An 18574-nucleotide genomic window follows, 5' to 3' on the forward strand; every position below is an offset into this window, starting at 1 on the left:
CAAGTGACTATACTGATAACAGTCTCATTTCGCTTATAGCACAAGGATTTTAGTAACACGGTGGAGGGTAGTAGGGAAAACGCAAACTGTGTTAAGTAATATGTGAAACAAATATATAACGTCTTGTTTGTAGCCCAGTGGTTAGGTTAATTCCCTTATAACTAAGTGGCCAAGGTTTGAATCCTGACAAAAGCATTATATTGTTATTCATATTTTTTTTTCTTAAAAGAACATCCGGGTATCCGAACCGTATCTGCTAGTTGAACCCGATTACCATATCCGAAACCATATCCGAGTAAAAAGGGAAAATTATATCCAAAACCAAAATCGTATCTGGTTAGTTTCAAATTTTGGCTACTATATCCATATCATTATCAGATACAATTATAGTCGGTCCAGATATATCCGAACCATTTAGCACCCTAGTTATAGTTCATGAAATTATGAATTTTGGCATCCAGAAAATTATTTGCCAACTGATCTAAATCACTAAACACAACAAAAACTTGCTGGTAATAGCTCATGACATTGTCAATTTTGGCCCCGTAAAATTCTTTGTCAAGGAGACTAAATAACTAAAAATGGTAAAAAATTATTAGTTATAGCTCATGAAATTGTGAATTTTAGATTCCACGAATTATTTAGCAATGGGTCAAAAATGACTAAAAATATCAAAAAGTCATGGGCTATAGCTCCTAATCGTTAACTTTGGCTACCGTGAAATTATTTCCAACAAGTCCAAATGACTAAAAATAGTGAGTTATAGCTCACAAAGTCATGAATTTGTTCTATCATGATATTATTTGCTAATTGGTCAAAACGAATGAAAATGGCAAAAAATAGGGTTATAGCTCATCAAATCTTAAATTTTTGGCTACCGCTAAATTATTCTCCAATGGGTTGAAATAGCTAAAAATGGAGAAAACAATCTTGGGTGATTTATAATGAAATCATGAATTTTGGTCTCTACAAATTGTTTACCAATTGTACAAAACAACTAAAAATACCCAAAAATCATGGGTTATAGCTTATGAAGTTATGAATTTTGCCCTTAGCGAAATTATTTCCCATCGGATCAAAATGACTAAAAATAGTGGGTTATAGCCCATCAAATCGTAAATTTTGGCTAAAAATTATTTTCCATCGGGTTGAAATGACTAAAAATAATAAAAAATTATTTGTGAATAGGTTGAAATTATTTGTGAACAGGTTGAAATAACTTAAAATGGTTAAAAATCATCGGTTATGGCTCAAAGAATCGTTCATTTTGGCCATTACAAAATTATTTACCAATAGGTCAAAATGACTAAATTTAACCAGATATTATGGGTTATAGCTCATGAAATTATGAATATCGACTCAATGAAATTATTTATCAATGGGTCAAAACAACTAAAAATGGCCAAAGAATATAGGTTATAGCTCACGAAATCATGACTTTTGTCATCCACAAAATTTTTTCTCCTTGGATCAAAATAAATAAGAATGACAAAAAATTATGGGTTATAACTCAACAAATTATGAAGTTCGGTCTCTATAGAATTATTTACCAATGAGTCAAAATGATTAAAAATGGCTAAAAATAATGGGTTATAGCTTATGAAATTGTGAATTTTGACATTTGAAAAATTAATTGCCAACTGGTCAAAACCACTAAAAATAGCTTAAAATAGCGAGTTATAACTCATGAAATCGTAATTTTGGCCCTAGCAAACTCTTTGCTAATGAGATGAAACAACTTAAAACTGCAAAAAATCATCGGCCACAACTCATAAATTTGTGTATTATTTACCAACATGTCAAAACGACTAAAAATGGCTTAAAATTATGGCTTATAGTTATAGCTCATAAAATCATGAATTTTGAATTTTCTAAAATTATTTATCAATGGGTCGAAATGACTAAAAATGACCAAAAATTATGGGTTATCTCATGAAATCATGGATTTTGGACTCCTTGAAATTATTTATCATGGGTTGAAATAACTAAAAATGGCAAAAAAATATGACTTATCGTTCATGAAATCGTGAATTTTAGACTCCACGAAATTATTTACCAATGGATCAAAATGACAAAAAAAAATCAAGGCTTATAGCTTATGACAACATAAATTTTGATGTCCGTAATTTTTTTTTTCACTTGGGTTGAAGCTACTAAAAATGGCCAAAAATCATGAGTTATAGCTCATCAAGTAATGAAGTTTGGTCTTCGCAGAATTATTTTACATTAGGTCAAAATGATAAAACATGGTCAAAAAGTATGAGTTATAGCTCAAGGAATCACGAATTTTAATCATTGCCAAGTTATTCACTAGCATGTTGAAATAACTTAAAACGTTATAAATTCGTGGGTTATAGCTCATGGAATAGTAAATTTTGGCCATCGTGAAATTATTTACCAATGGTCAGAATAACTAAAATAGGCCAAAAATTGTGGGGTTATAACTTATGAAATTGTGAATTTGAGACTACACAAAATTATTTACTAGTTGGTCAAAATTACTGAAAATGACAAAAAATCATGAGTTATAGCTCATGAAATCATAAAGTTTAGCCTCTACCGATTTTTTCCCTTCGGTCAAAATAGCTAAAAATGAACAAAAATAGTGGATTATAGCTCAACAAATTGTGAAGTTTGGTCTCAATAAAATTATTTGGTAGTGGGTTAAAACAACTAAAAATAGCCAACAATTGTGGGTTATATCTCATGACATCATAAATTATGACCTCTATAATTTTTTTTTCCTTTTGGGTTAAAATGATAAGGAATGTCAAAAATCATGGGTTATAGCTCATCAAATCGTGAAGTTTGGTCTTTGCAAAATTAGTTGCCAACTCATCAAATAGTGAAGTTTGGTTTTCGTAGAATTAGTTGCCAATGTGTCAAAACGATAAAAAGATGGTTAAAAATAGTGCATTTTAGCTTTAGAAATCGTGATTTTTGACCCATCGCAAAATTATTCACCAAGGGTTAAAACAACTAAAAATGACCAATGATTGTTAGCTATAGCTTAAGAAATCATGAATTTTATACTGTAAAATATTATTTGCCAATGGGTCGAAATGACTAAAAATAGCGAAAAATCCTAGGTTAAAGCTCATGAAACCGTTAATTTTGGCCACATCAAAATTATTTTTCAATGGGTCAAAATGACTAAAAGTGGCAAAAAAATAATGGGTTATAAACTCATGAAATCATGGATATTAGCCACCGTAAAATTATTATCCAATAGATTGAAACGACCAAAAATGAAAAAAGATCATGGATCATGAAATCATGAATTTTGACATCCACAAATTATTTAACAGTGGGTTAAATTGAATAAAAATGATAAAAAAATAATTGATTATAGCTCACAAAATAGTGAATTTTGGCAACCATGAAATCATTTGTCAATGTTTGAAATGACTAAAAATGTCCCAATTTCTGGTTTAAAGCTCCTGAAATCACGAATTTTATCCTTCAAAAAATTATTTGCCAATAGATCGAAACCACTAAAAATGGCTAAAAATCAAGGTTTGTAGCTCATGAAATCGTCAATTTTGGCCTCCATGAAATAATTTACCGACGAGACGAAACAATTAAAAATAGCAAAAATATGAGTTATAGCTCGTAAAATCATGAAAATTTGAACACACGAATTATTTACTAATGAGTCAAAATGACTAAACATCGCTAAAAATCATAGCTTATACCTCATGAAATTATTAATTTTGGCCTCTACAAAAATTTTAAGGTCAAAATGACTGAAAATGGTCAAAAATTATTGTTTATAGCTCATGAAGTAGTGAAGTCTAGTCTCCACGGAATTATCTGCCAATTGATCAAAACTAAGAAAAATGGCCAAAAATCATGTTTTATAGATCATAAAGCTGTGAATTTTGGCCATTGCGAAACCATTACCAATGGGTCGAATCAACTAAAAAAATCCAATAATCATGGGTTATAATATTTGAATTCATGAATTTTAGCCTCCATGAAATTATTTGCCAATGAGTCAAAATGACTACAAATGGTCAAAAATAGTTGTTATAGCTCACAATATCATGATTTATGTCACCATAAAATTAATTGCCGATGTGTCAAAAATGACTAAAAATGGCTAAAAAGCATGGCTTGTAGCTTATGAAATCATACATTTTGTTCTTAAAGTTTTTTCCCTTGGGTGAAAACAACTAAGAATAACAAAAAATCAAGGGTTAACTCATCAAGTAGTGAAATTTGGTCTCCATAAATAATTTGCCAATGAGTCAAAATGATAAAAAAATGGCCAAAAATTGTGCGTTATAGTTCCTAAAATAGTAAACTTTCACAACCACAAAGTTATATACAAATGGGCCGAAACTAATAAAAATGTCTAATAATCATGGGTTAAAGATTATAAAATCATAAATTTTGGTCTCTTATGAAATTATTTGCCAATGAGTTGAAGAGACTAAAAACGGCTAAAAATTATGAGTTGTAGCTTGTGAAATCATGAATTTTAGCCATCGTGAAATTATTTGCCTAAATGTCAAAATGACTAAAAATGGCAAAAAAATGTAAGTTATATCTTACAGAATCATAAATTTTAGCCAGCGTAAATTATTTTGCAATGGGTTGAAACAATTAAAAGTGGAAAACAAGCATTGGTGCTCATAAAATCATGATTTTTGGCCTCTGTAAAATTATGTACTATGCGTCGAAATGACCAAAATGGCCAAAAAATATGGGTTACGGCTCATGAAATCATAAAATTTTGCTATAATAAAATTATTTACCGATGGATCAAAATGACTAAAAAAAATGAGTTATAGCTCATAAAATCATGAATTTTGTCCTTTGCGAAGGTATTTGCCAATGGGTTAAAATGCCTAAAACTAGCTTATAGTCGTGGGTTATAACAATGAAATCATAAATTTTGGACTCTGTGAAATTATTTGCCAATGACTTTTAATGACTAAACATGGTCAAAAATCATGAGTTATATAGCTCATCAAATCATGAATTTTGACTTTTATGAAATTATCGGCCAATGGGTCGAAACAACTAAAAATTAATAAAAATCATGGATTATAACTCAAAGAATTGTGAATTGCGGCCTCCGCAAAATTATTTCCCAATGGGTCCAAACAACTAAAAATAGCCAAAAATCATGGGTTGTTTCGTAATCGTGAAAGTACTACCTAGTGGATCAAAACAACTAAAAAAGGTTAAAAAATCATGAGTTATAGCTCGCAAAAGTGTTTCCTAATTGGTCAAAACGACTAAAAATAGTTAATAATCATGGGTTATAGGGCATAAATTCATGACTTTTTGGCCTACGCAAAATTATGTACAAATGGATTAAAATGACTAAAAATAGCTACATATTGTTGGTGATAGCTCATGCTGTTAACTTTATTATCTGTTAAATAATTTGCCAACAGATTGAAATAATAAAAAATGGCTAGAAATTGTGAGTTGTAGCTTATGAAATCGGAAATTATGGACTTAGTGAAATTATTTACGAATATGTTGAAACGATTAAAAGTAGACAAAAATCATATGTTATAGCTAAGGAAATAAAAAATGTCGTTATAGCTCATGAAATTGTGAATTTTGGACTCGGTAAAATTATTTACCAATTGGTTGAAACGATTAAAAATAGCCGAAAATCATGAGTTATAGCTCACGAAATCAGGAATTTTAGCCTCTACGAAATTTTTTCCCTTGGGTAAAAACAACTAAGAACGACCAAAAAAGGTGGGTTATAATTCATGAAATCGTGACTTTTAAACTCCGCAAAATTATTTGCTGATGGATCAAAACGACTAAAAATGGCCAAAAAACATGGATTATAGCTCATAAAATCATGAATTTTGACCTCCAACAAAAATCATAGGTCATAACTCACAAAATCGTGAATGCCAGTCATGGCGAAATTATTTTCTAAGAAGTCAAAATGACTAAAAAGGGCCAAATCGTGGCTTATAACTCATGAAATCGTGAATTCTGTCTTTGATGAAATTATTTGTCTACGAGTCAAAATAACTAAAAATATCCAAAAATTATGGATTATAGCTCATGAAGTTGTGAATTTTAATATCCATGAAATTATTTACAAATTGATAGAAACGACTAAAAATGGCCAAAAATCATGGGTTATAGCTCATGAAATCATCAATTTTGGCCTCCGCAAAATTATTAGCTAACAAGTCGAAACAAGTAAAAATGGCTAAAATTATGAGTTACAACTCATGAAATCGTGAATTTCAGTCTTCGTGAAATTATTTGTCAATGGGTCGAATGACTAAAATGAAGAAAAATCGTTGGTTATAGGTCACAAAATCATGCATTTTAGCAACTATAAAATTATTTGCCAATGAATCAACATGACTAAAAACGATAAAAAATTCATGGGTTATGGCTCATGAAATGCTAAATTTTGATTATGTAAAATTATTTGCCAATAGGTCGAAATAACTAAAAAGAAAAAACAAACACGGGTTATAACTCATAATTAATTTTGGCATTCGTAAAATTATTTACTAATGGGTCAAAATTATTAAAAATGGCCAAAATATTAGGTTATAGCTCATTGAATTTTGACATCTGCCAATTATTTGTCAATGGGTAGAAATGACTAAAAATAGCTACAAATCATGGGTTACAGCTTATAACATCATAAATTTTAGCCTCTGAAAAATCTTTACCTTGGGTCAAGAATTGAAAAAAAATGGCAAAAAATTATAGGTTATAGCACACCAAATTGTGAAGTTTGGTCACAACGGATTCATTTGTCAATAGGTCGAAGTGACTAAAAATAGTCAAAATTATGCATTAGCTCACGAAATCATAAATTTGGGCCCCTATGAAATTATTTATTAATAAGTCAAAATGAATAAAAATTGCCAATCGTGAGTTATAGCTCGTGAAATCGTGAATTTCAACCTCTGCATAACTATTTATCAAAGGGTCGAAACAACTTAAAATAGCAAAAAAAATCGTGGATTATAAGTTACGGAATCATGAATTTTAACAATTGCGAAATTATTTCTCAATGGGTCGAAACGACTAAAAATGAGAAAAAAATCATGGCTTATAGCTCATAAAATTTTGAATTTTGACCAATGCGAAATTATTTACCAATGGATCAAATGATTAAAATAGAAAAAATCATAGGTTATAGCTCGTTAAATCATGAATATTGGCATCCGTAAAATTATTTATCAATGAATGGTAATGACTAGAATTGACCAAAAATGTGTTATTCTCACAAAATCTAGCGCGAAATTATTTTCCAATGGGTCAAAATGACTAAGAAAGATAATAAAAAATTTATGAGTTATAGTCATAAAATCATGAATTTCAAAATTATAATCAACCTATGCAGATAGATGCATATAAAAGGGCAAAAAAAAAAACTATCAATGAAACAGAAGGAACAAAATCAACAATTCCAAATTAGAACTACTTTAGTACTTGTTTTAACTACTTTAGTACTTAAATATCTGTATTACTGCAAATCATGCGACATCAATAATAAAGCTTTAAAGTCCTATGATGAAATGCCGAATGAGAACTGATACTGAGCGAAGAAACTGACCCTTTGAGGAGCTGTAGAAAAGCAGTTGAAACATTATGGAATTTATCCATTAGAACTGTGTAGTCTTTAATACCACCTATAAGTTAAAGGAAAAAATGAAAATTTCACTACAGAGATTAACAAGCATGATTCAAAATATATCTATGGATTAATTTACAATATTAAGACTTTTGGCTTATTAGTAGCAATACTTGTTACTTTCAATCAAGGCACAGTGAACAGATAAATGTCTTACAAATACGACCCTAAATATCTATATACGCAGACATAAATATATGCGGTGATAAAAAGAACACAGAACAGGCAATTTGATCATACCAACGGTATCAAGGGCTCCGAGGACCAGATAGACAATGCGAACCTACAAATCAAAAACCCAAAAAAAAACTAATTAATTGATTTCTTAATAAGATAGCAATGGATATCAGCATAGACGAAAAATCAAATACGAGCATTCCAATACCTGCGAATTTTCACGAATCTCATAAATTAAATCTAGTGATATCAACAGATCGTGATCAAAGCAAATGAGAGAAGTAGAAGAACCTTACGGCATTGTGTGAGCTCAGGACAGAGCTGCTGGATGATGAAGGCAAAGCTTCGACAAATTTTGTGGAGCATCGGGTAGGAGAATCTCCAGGGAACTCAGTGAGGACCCGGTGAGATCTGCTTGCTCGTCTTTGAAGCTGCGATCTTCAGCTTCAGCAGAGAGCAGTATCTCTTCCAAGATAATTTGGAGAGCTTACCAGTAATTATATTGTCCAAAAAAAACTCAAGGAGAGACTATCAAGTTTTAAGAAGAGCGCTGGATCTCTTGCGCATTTACTTTATAAGCAAAATCCACATGTAAAAATAAGAAGTCAAGCCAATACCCACTGACTTCTTTTAAATGGAAAATGGCAGTTCATAAAGAAGAGATGTACAACTTTCAAGAAGAGAGCCGGATATCTAACATATATATAATGGAGGTTTTGCTTACAAACCGGAAGTTTTACCCACACATATCCATATGTTCTCACACCCTCAAAATACAAAAATAAATTGCCTTTAAACCCAAAACAGAATACTGAATGCATAGCGACATACAACGGGATGTACAGCTACATACTGAAGATCAAACTTCACTTATACTTTGATAAAGTCATGCGGGTGAGAGAAAAAAGAAAAACACCAAAGCTACAAATTCTGCATTTACCCATAATTTTCAAGACACACTGTTCGTACACGTATTATCAAGGAATCTATTGTGCGTATTAAACTGGAAAGCAGGACACCCTCATTATGCAGACATATCAGAAAGCCAAGTAAATACATTATGATGCAACAGCCATAGAGACATCCCTTATGTTATCAAATGATTCAGGTATTCATCGCATTTCTGTAATCAACCAACCCATTTCCCTTTGAGGCTCAGATTTATCTCTATTCTGTCATCAGCACAGCCATTTCTCTTGCAGGGTCCAAGAACTGCGTAATTGAAAATTAATAAATCAAGTTAATAATCAAACTGTTGTGTGAAAATATCTAGTAACATAAATATTCTGTAGACATTTACACCATCAATAACTAATAACTAGTTATCCCAAAACGAGTTCCAATAGAAGTTCAACAAAAAGTTATGACCTTCATAGGTTCCTTTTTTTTTTCAGAATTTTATATCAACAGATAATCCACTAAATTTCTCCTGTTAACGGTTCCAATCAGTTTTTTACTTGAGGTCCTAATCCAGTAACTATTACCATGGGTTATGGATAAAAGTCATGGGTTATAGATAAAAATGAATATAAATATGCATAATTATTGCTATTTAGTCAAAATGAATGAAAATAGATAAAAATCGTAGGTAATAGTACATGACAATTGCAAATTTTAAGTATGCCTTATTAGTTCCCATTAGGTCAAAACAGACAAAAAATGGCAAAACTCTTGGATTATAGTCCATGATAATTGTGAATTTTGAAGAAAAATCATAAACACAGTTGGGCCGAAAGAAAGAAAAATTGTCAAAAATCGTAGATTATAGCCCATAAAAATCGTAAATTTTGAAGAAAGAAAAGTTGACTGTTTTTTTTTCAAAATGAATGAAAATGTACAAAATTCGTGGGTTTTAGCCCAAGAAATTCGAGTGTCTTTAAATATGCATAATTACTGCCATTTAGTCTAAATGAATGAAAATAGATAAAAATTGTGGGTTGTAGCATATAAAAATTGCAAATTTTAAAATGCCTAATTACTAGCCATCAGCTCAAAACAAACGAAAATTGGCAAAAATCATGAGTTACAGTTCAAGGAAATTGTGAATTTTATAGAAAAATCATAAATACCATTAGGTGGAAAGGAATGAAAATGGACAAAAATTGTGGATTATATCTCATGTAAATCGTGAACTTTGAAGAAAGAAAATTTAATTACTATTGATTCGAAATGAATGAAAATGTACGAAAATCTTGAGTTATAACCCATGAAAATCGCGATTTTTGAAATACACATAACTATTGCTATTTAGTCCAAATGAATGAAAATGGAGAACACCATGGGTTAATAGTATATGAAAACTGCAAATTTTGAAGTACGCCTAATTACTTGATACTAGGTCAAAACAAACAAAAATGAGCAAAAATCATGGTTAGTCCATGAAAATTGTGAACTTTGAAAAAGAATCATAAATACATTGGGTCGAAAGGAAAGAAAATTGTTAAAAATTATGGATTATGGCCCATGAAAACTGTAAAATTTTGAAAAAAAAAACTAGATTGCTTTTGGTTCAAAATGAATGAAAATATAAAAAATCGTCAATTATAGCCCAAGAAAATCAAGTGTTTTTAAAAATGCATAATTATTGTCATTTGAACAAAATGAATGAAAAATAGATAAAAATTGTGGGTGATAGCATATGAAAATTGTAAATTTTGAAGTATGCCTTATTACATGCTATCTGGTCAAAACAGACAAAAACGGGTAAAAATCACGAGTTGCAGTCAACGAAAATTCTAAAATTTAAAGAAAAGTTATAAACAACATTCGATGGAAAGGAATGAAAGTTGTTGCAAAAATTATGGATTATAGGCCATGTAAATTGTAAATTTTAAAAAAAGAAAACTTAATTACTATTTATTGAAATGAATGAAAATGTACAAATATCGTGAGTTATAACCGATGAAAATCACGTTTTTTGAAATACACATAACTATTGCTATTTACTCGAAATGAATGTAATAGGATAGAAAAATAAAAAATTATAGCATATGAATGTTGCAATTGAAGTATGCCTAATTACTTGCTATTAGGTAAAAACAGACAAAATGGGCAAAAATCATGGGTTAGTCCATGAAAGTTATAAATTTTGAAAAAATTATAAATACCAATGGGTTGAAAGGAATGAAAATTGACAAAAGTTGTGCATTGTGGCTCATAAAAATTGTAAAGTTTGAAGAAAGAAAAATTATAAATTTCAAAAATACCATTGGGTTGAAAGGAATGAAAATTGAAAAAATCATGGATTATAGCCCATAAAAATTATAAATTTTAAAGAAAGAAACTTAATTGCCATTGGTTCGAAATGAATTAAAATGTATAAACTTGTGGGTTATCACTCATGAAAATAGCGAATTTTGAGGAAAGAAAATTGGAGTTACTAGTAAATCTCCTTTTCATGGAAGAGTAAAATTAATTATAGCCCGAAATGACACATAACAGCGATTGATTACATTGTGAATATTTGCAGTTATATTCTACCACCAAAGAAATTATCATATAGTATACTTATAGGTCCACAATGGTAGGATTTGAATCTCTTCAACATCTTCTTCGTAGTCTGAGAGACATGAAGTTACATCTTTGTATGTTCAAAGTATTACATCTTTGTATGTTCAAAGTACTTTCAGTTCAAGCACCATATCCGTCTCTGCTAAGTCCTAGTCATCTCAAGTCTAGTTCCAAAGATGTCATCTATATAGAGAGACAGATATTATTAACCACAAATGCATATTCCATTATAAATTCATCAAAGTTTTCATGTCATCATTTTGGTGCTTGATTTACTCACAATGAGATTTGTCACTTTCACGTTTTACTTTCTCAAACTTTTAGCCGAAAATCCTTCAATCTGACCCATATAAACCTTTCACAAGAAGGTTATGTGAACGCCTAGGAGGTGAATAATCTCTTATAGATGCTGAAGCTGGAAGAACCAAAAGAGTTGAGATCCTGTTAGCAAGGAATAAGTATCAAAATGATCTACCGTCACTTGCAACTCGTAATCTATCATTAATAGTCAAGAACCAAATGAAGCCACAATCCAACAAATGAACTGCACCATCCACCAATGCCTTTCGCATCCAAACTATTACTAGCAACTACCAGCAGTCACAGAGATCAGCCCCAAGCCATGAAGAACACATGAACTATCTAAAGTTCTTCAACAGAAGGGAATCAATCTGTGGATAAGGCCCATACTGAATCAAAGCAAAACCTTCCCATTCAAGCCATAAATTTCACTGCGTCTACAAGATATATGGGATGTTGATAACAAATATAAATTCAGTATAGCCGAAGATTCATTCTCTTCTTCTTGTTCAAAGTAAATATCCAATCCTGCTGGCTTATTTATCTATCCATCATCAGGGACAAAAAGAACAGCCAAAATCATCCTAAAACTCGGGGGAAAAAACCTATAAAGTTCAAAACTTGTACAGAAGTAGATGTGGTTGAGCCCTTTATCGCAGCAGTTTAACTGGTATTAACTGCATTATGGCATTTTAAATCACACTATATAGCACCTCACCATACTTGATAACATATTCATACAGATTCTGGGTCTAAAAATAAATCAGTGCAAGAGAATGGGTTTTAAAAATCAATAAACCCTAAAAAAGAAAACTTCTTCACTTACCTCAGAGATCCCCTCACTTAAATCCTCCCCCTCACAAGAACGCACGGTCTGAAACTGGTCCACCCTCAGCTTCTTGGTAATCCACCCAACCCCGAAGTAAATAAAATCCGACGGCGGCAAATCGACCTTAATCGCGTCAACATCGAACCAAACAAGGAACTTCCTGGCCTTGATCCCCTTCAGCTCGTCGATCGACCCGTACCTGATGACGCCGGTGATGGTGTCGGCGTAGTAGACGAGGTAATCGAAGTGGATGTAGCAGGGGGACTGGAGGTTGACGGTGAAGTGGCCGTTGGAGGAGACGGAGAAGGATTCGACGGAGTCTGGGAGGAGGCCTGGAGGCAGCCCGTACTTTGGGAGGAGCTCCGGAGAGGAGAGAGAAGAGGAGGAGAAAAAGGAGCATCCTTCGCTGCTGAGAAATTGGGATTTGAGAATTGAGAGAGAGAGAGAGATTATATAGGGGTTGATGTTGACGTCGTTTTTTGGATTTTGGATAATTGCGAGAAAGTGCGGTGTAAGTTCGTATTTTCGGATAATTGAGAGAATTTAAGGAGCGCTTCGCTTCTAATTCTATGCTCCGAAAACAGAAATTTTATTTAATTTTTATTTGAAGGGCAAACTTGTAACTGACTATACTGTATTCTTCCGGACAAATTTTCTAAACCAACCTATTTGGACTTTTATTCCCAAAAAACGACCCCATTCAAAAATAATTGCAAAAACCGACCTGGTTTCAGCCTCAGCGCTGAAACCAGGTCGGTTTTTGAAAAAAACTCTCCGAAACTTCACGGGAGTTGAACTCCCGTGAAGTTTCGTAGTTCAAAAAACTTCACGGGAGTTCAACTCCCGTGAAGTTTCGGAGAGTTTTTTCAAAAACCGACCTCTGGTTTCAGCACTGAGGCTGAAACCAGGTCGGTTTTTGCAATTATTTTTGAATGGGGTCGTTTTTTTTTCTAAACCAACCTATTTGGACTTTTATTCCCAAAAAACGACCCCATTCAAAAATAATTGCAAAAACCGACCTGGTTTCAGCCTCAGCGCTGAAACCAGGTCGGTTTTTGAAAAAAACTCTCCGAAACTTCACGGGAGTTGAACTCCCGTGAAGTTTCGTAGTTCAAAAAACTTCACGGGAGTTCAACTCGAACTCCCGTGAAGTTTCGGAGAGTTTTTTTCAAAAACCGACCTGGTTTCAGCGCTGAGGCTGAAACCAGGTCGGTTTTTGCAATTATTTTTGAATGGGGTCGTTTTTTGGGAATAAAAGTCCAAATAGGTTGGTTTTGAAAATTTGTCCGAAAGAACATAGATGAAGATGATTGTACACGTTTCAAAAAAATTTGTGAAGGAAGAAGCTTAACGTAGCACGTTGCGAGGAGTTTGTACTTATTTGGTTTTCCTTTAAAATATATACCCTAATATAAGATACATGTGCACCGGCTATAACATGACAAGTATGTATCTCACACAGCTAACCTATTGGCAATTTTTGACGCCTACACTAGCCTACACCCCCAACAACTTATTTGAAAAAGAACCGTCATCTCAGAATACGTATATATTCAATATACACACTGATATAACATGGACCAACGCGTTCTTCCAGTAGTATTTGTTGGTGTGTACCTCTACATGGAGCACATCCAAAACGCTAATTCAAATCATCAACAAAATGAAATCAGAAAGGAGACTTGAATTTCACCATACATACCAGCATCAAGTTAAAATCTTTAGAACATGATATATCCCACAATTACCCGTACCAGCCACAAGTCTGATTGCCGACTATACCCTTGCGGGTATCCGTGACCAAATAAAGTAACAAAATGAAAGGTATAAATTAACAAACAAATAAACAAACATGAGCTCAAGACGGATAATCTCACTATTTCAATAAACTAGTCCAAAATTTCGTCCTCGAGGAAGAGTGCACACAATGATTGAAATGTCGATTCAGGTTCAAATTTAGAAAACTTGAAGTTTCTGTTTTCTGTTATTCAAGGTGAAGATCATAATTTTCCGGTCTAGCAAATTCCATTACATTACAGACTAATTATTACTTAAAAAAACTCTAACCTGCATTCATCACGTTCACAACCCAGAGATGCAAAAAGAGAACACAGATTATATACAAAAAACCTAACTTCACAGTTACAAAAGCTAACAAAAGCTGTCATGATCATTATATCGTTACATCACAGAGAACAACTAAACCCCATTGTTTCTCGGCACATCAGGTCTCCAGCCCATCATCCCGTTCTGCACGGGCACACCATAGAACTGCCCGTTATTACCGCCACTTGGCTGACCATTGAAATTGACATGACACGGTTGCATTTGAGCTGGAGGGGCCCACAGTGGAGCCCCCTGTTGCCACCCGGGATTTATGTTCATATTAGGGTTCAAGTTTTGTTGCACTTGCATAAAATTCATCTGAGGCATCGCAAGGGTAACCGGCATTGGCATTAGCTGTTGAGGTTGCATTACATTCTGGTTCACAAAAAAGGGCTGTTGCTGTTGTTGATGTATTGTTGGTTGCTGGTAATTAGTATGAGGTTGAGGTAAAGGAGGCAATTGTGGTGGTGGAGGTAATTGCTGAGGTTGTTGAGGTTGGGGTATTGGTTGGTTATTGCGGTCAGGTTTCCACTCTGGAATATCATCATCATCGTCGTTCCAACATTGGATTCCTGTCAGGGGTTTTTTTGCATCGTCGCCTTTACCATACTTAAAAATGAGTTCCCTCATTTGCTGTGCTGGACGAGCTGGGGGTGGGGGAAGAGCTGGAGTGCTCTTTTGTGAATTGCTACGAGAAAAATCAAATTCAGGGAGGTCATCTTCATCTCTCGCACTACCAGGGCCAAAGCCCGGAGGTACATCATCAATAGGTTCATCGGGTTGAGTTTTTGAGTAGGTAGACGATTTAGGGTTTGAAACATTTTGTTGTTGTCTTCTTGAACTAGAATGTTTCTTTGTGCTTGTGCTGTGTTTATGGTGTGAGGATAGCCTAGGTGATATAGTAGTTACATGAGCCCTTCGCCAGTAGATAAATATCAAAATTATTTATTTTTTATTTATTTTATTGCTATAAAATAAGTCAGAGTCATCTTGAGCAAATTTTTAAATATGGATTATTATATTTGCCATAAATTTTATTTAAATATTTTTTAAAAATTTATGAAATAGATTTGTGTGTAAAACTAGGATCAATATACTTTTATATATTTGCATACACAACATTATTTTTTTAAATTTGTATATATCAAACCTCATGTGACATACTTGTTTATCGGGTCGAATCATCGATCTTCAATTTGTTTATCTTTATAGTCATTAAATGTGGTGTTAAGTTTGAAAAATAAGTTTGAAAAAAAAGCACAATAATATATTGTTGATGTGTTAATAAAATATAACCAAATACTTAATATTAAGATGGTTTATATAAGCTAAGCACAGAATACATAATTTTCATAAGACTGCAAGACATCTTAATTATTGATAGACTTAAAATAAAAAATTAAATACTAAATATTACTGATGACTCTAGTATAATTTTATATGACAAAATCATTATCGTAAGCATATTAAAAATTTAGCATAAAAATCTCTTCTAAAGATTCCTAATTTTACTCAAAAGATTAAGTTTTACAATAAAATATCCAATAAAATATTATCCTTTATTCCTTCTTTTTTCATATTTAATTGAACCGAGATCAATCATTCTCCACGTTTATCTTTTTCCTGGGAAATTCTACAGTAATGTTTTCATTGTCTACATCAATTGTGATATCAAGTTAGTATATAATAAAGTGTAAAAGACAAGACAAGAGTCCAAAAATATATTAGAATACACTTGGATCAATCAAATTATATTATTACTCATAAATTGATATGCATCAGAGACAAAATATGTTGATAATCTTAAACTATAAAACAGACTGTATTGGCCCTCCAACAGAACTTTTTTAATGCAAGCAACCCTCAAGATTAATTTTGAAAATCTCTTGGGATCAGGAATAAACAACTAACAAGTTTGCAGTGAAAGTTAGGAGAACGTAGTATATTCTTAAGAATTATTAATATTTGCTTAATTTGTTATAATGGCAGGATCTAATTATTAACTAACTACAATCCCTAGTATATTTTTTATTGGACGTTCAAGGCAGGCAAAGGACCCAGGTGAGTCATCATCACAATGAATGTTACAATTTAAGTACAAAGAAAAAAGGAGGATTGATTAATGATATAATTGGTGAGGAAAAACTACAACAACTTAATTTGGGTATGTGAATATATTATAAATGGAGATGGAGAAGTGTGGTTTTGAAAACAGTGAGATCGAAAATACATGTGAGATTCTCTTTGACTTTTAGACAAATAGTATTTATTTAAATAATAATAATATAATTAAACTTTATGATCTGAAAAAAGATCAAATATACAATATAATTAATTGCTTTAAAATAATCTGATCTAATCTAATAAGAAGAAAATAGATGGAAGTGTTGTAAATTATTGTTATTTCTTAATATGAAAAAGATTAAATACGCAATATAAATTAATTGCTTTAAAATAATTTAATCTAATCTAATAAGAAAAAAATAACAAAGACACATACATATAAAAGGAGATGAAAATGCTATGGAAATTGTTGTAATTTCTTGGATTAATATATCGGCATGTGATGTTGCATGTGAGAGAATAACAATTGTAAATAGAGTTCTGTTTAAATAATAAAAGTATAATTTAACTTTAAAACTAATTATGCAGTACCGTGAACTACTTGAAGTTTAGTTGGTGAGAGATCGTCATGTTGTGCCCTCAGATCGCAGCAAATTGTTTTAATTTTTCTTTTTTATAATTTTGAGAACGACTATTGTCTCTTTAATTTGTTTGGTGGATTTTGTAAATATCTCATCTATATTATGTAAGTTTGTAGATTTGCGTCGTTCCTGGGTTCAACCTTTAGGGCAGACATTATTTGTCTCATTGATTTGTTTGGTTTTTACATATACACCCTTCATCTTGTATACATTTATAAATTTGGCATCTAATAATTTCATTCAAGTATACATTTCAATTTAAACTATATCATTATCTTCATACTATGTATATCCAATAAGAATTCATTAATTTATCAACTTACTATTACTTCATGGATTTGTATTTGAATTCCAATGATATTTTTCTCTACCGAAAGATTTTTTTCGAATTCATGCTTTTAAAGGGATTATGATTAACAAGTCTAGAAGAACAACATCAACGAGTAGAAAGCCAAAATTATAATTATAATTTAACTAAATAATAATTCTATAAACCTCTTTTAATTTTCGAAACCGTTACTCCATTATTTTAACCTTCTTCACCTGCTCAAACTTTTACCGGAGGAAATTTTCAACTTTCACATCAATTACTAAATTTCTTTAAAATTGGATATATAAACAAAAACCTAGTTGAAATAAGATATAGTTTAGATTAAGTAAATGGAAGAAGGAAAAGTAAACAAACAATGAAGAAGGAGAAGACTGCAGGTTCTGTAATTTTTCTTTGGAAAAATTCCCCAAGGACCCAAAATATGGGACCAACAGAGGGAACATGTGAGGTGTCCCCCTCCTATTGCATAATGAACTGGGCCAACTGGCCATCATTAATGATTGTTAGCTTATTATGCAATAGGATGTGGATTTGACGTCCATGTTTTCACACATGGCTGCATTCCAAGGTGAACCCAGACATATCAAACTTGTCATGCACCCACACTGTGCAACAACATGTTTTACCATCACAGTAATATCTCTCTAGTGGAATCAATGACAAGTGTAGGTACAAAACAAGCAAAAATAAGAGAAATAAATGTAATGGACATGACGTAGAAAGAGATATTCAAATAAACATACTCATGTCCCAACTGAATAAATACTGAGTATAACTGAAGTCTGAGCTGTGTCATATAGACTAGACCTTCCAGCATCAATGTCTAATGTACACGACGTATTTCATGTGTCGATGCTCAAGAAACACCTACGTGACGAGGAGCAGTAGAGGGTGGTTGATACACCTGAGATCAAGATTCAGACAGATTTGTCCACCATTGAGGTGCCAGTTTGCATCCTTGCTAGAGAGGA

The 18574-nt window shown here is 32.2% G+C and overlaps 1 protein-coding gene across 1 annotated transcript in view; it reads right to left on the reverse strand.

Moving 5' to 3' along the window:
• LOC109847972 (F-box protein At3g58530) overlaps window positions 8488-18574 on the reverse strand; it is a 33559-nt gene continuing 23472 nt past the window's right edge. The window contains exon 15 of the mRNA XM_020417204.1: window positions 8488-9034. The gene's annotated coding sequence lies outside the window, so the exon portion shown is untranslated. The remainder of the gene's footprint in view (window positions 9035-18574) is intronic.

Source organism: Asparagus officinalis, chromosome 7, assembly GCF_001876935.1.
Source record: "Asparagus officinalis chromosome 7, Aspof.V1, whole genome shotgun sequence".
NCBI classification, from domain to species: domain Eukaryota; kingdom Viridiplantae; phylum Streptophyta; class Magnoliopsida; order Asparagales; family Asparagaceae; genus Asparagus; species Asparagus officinalis.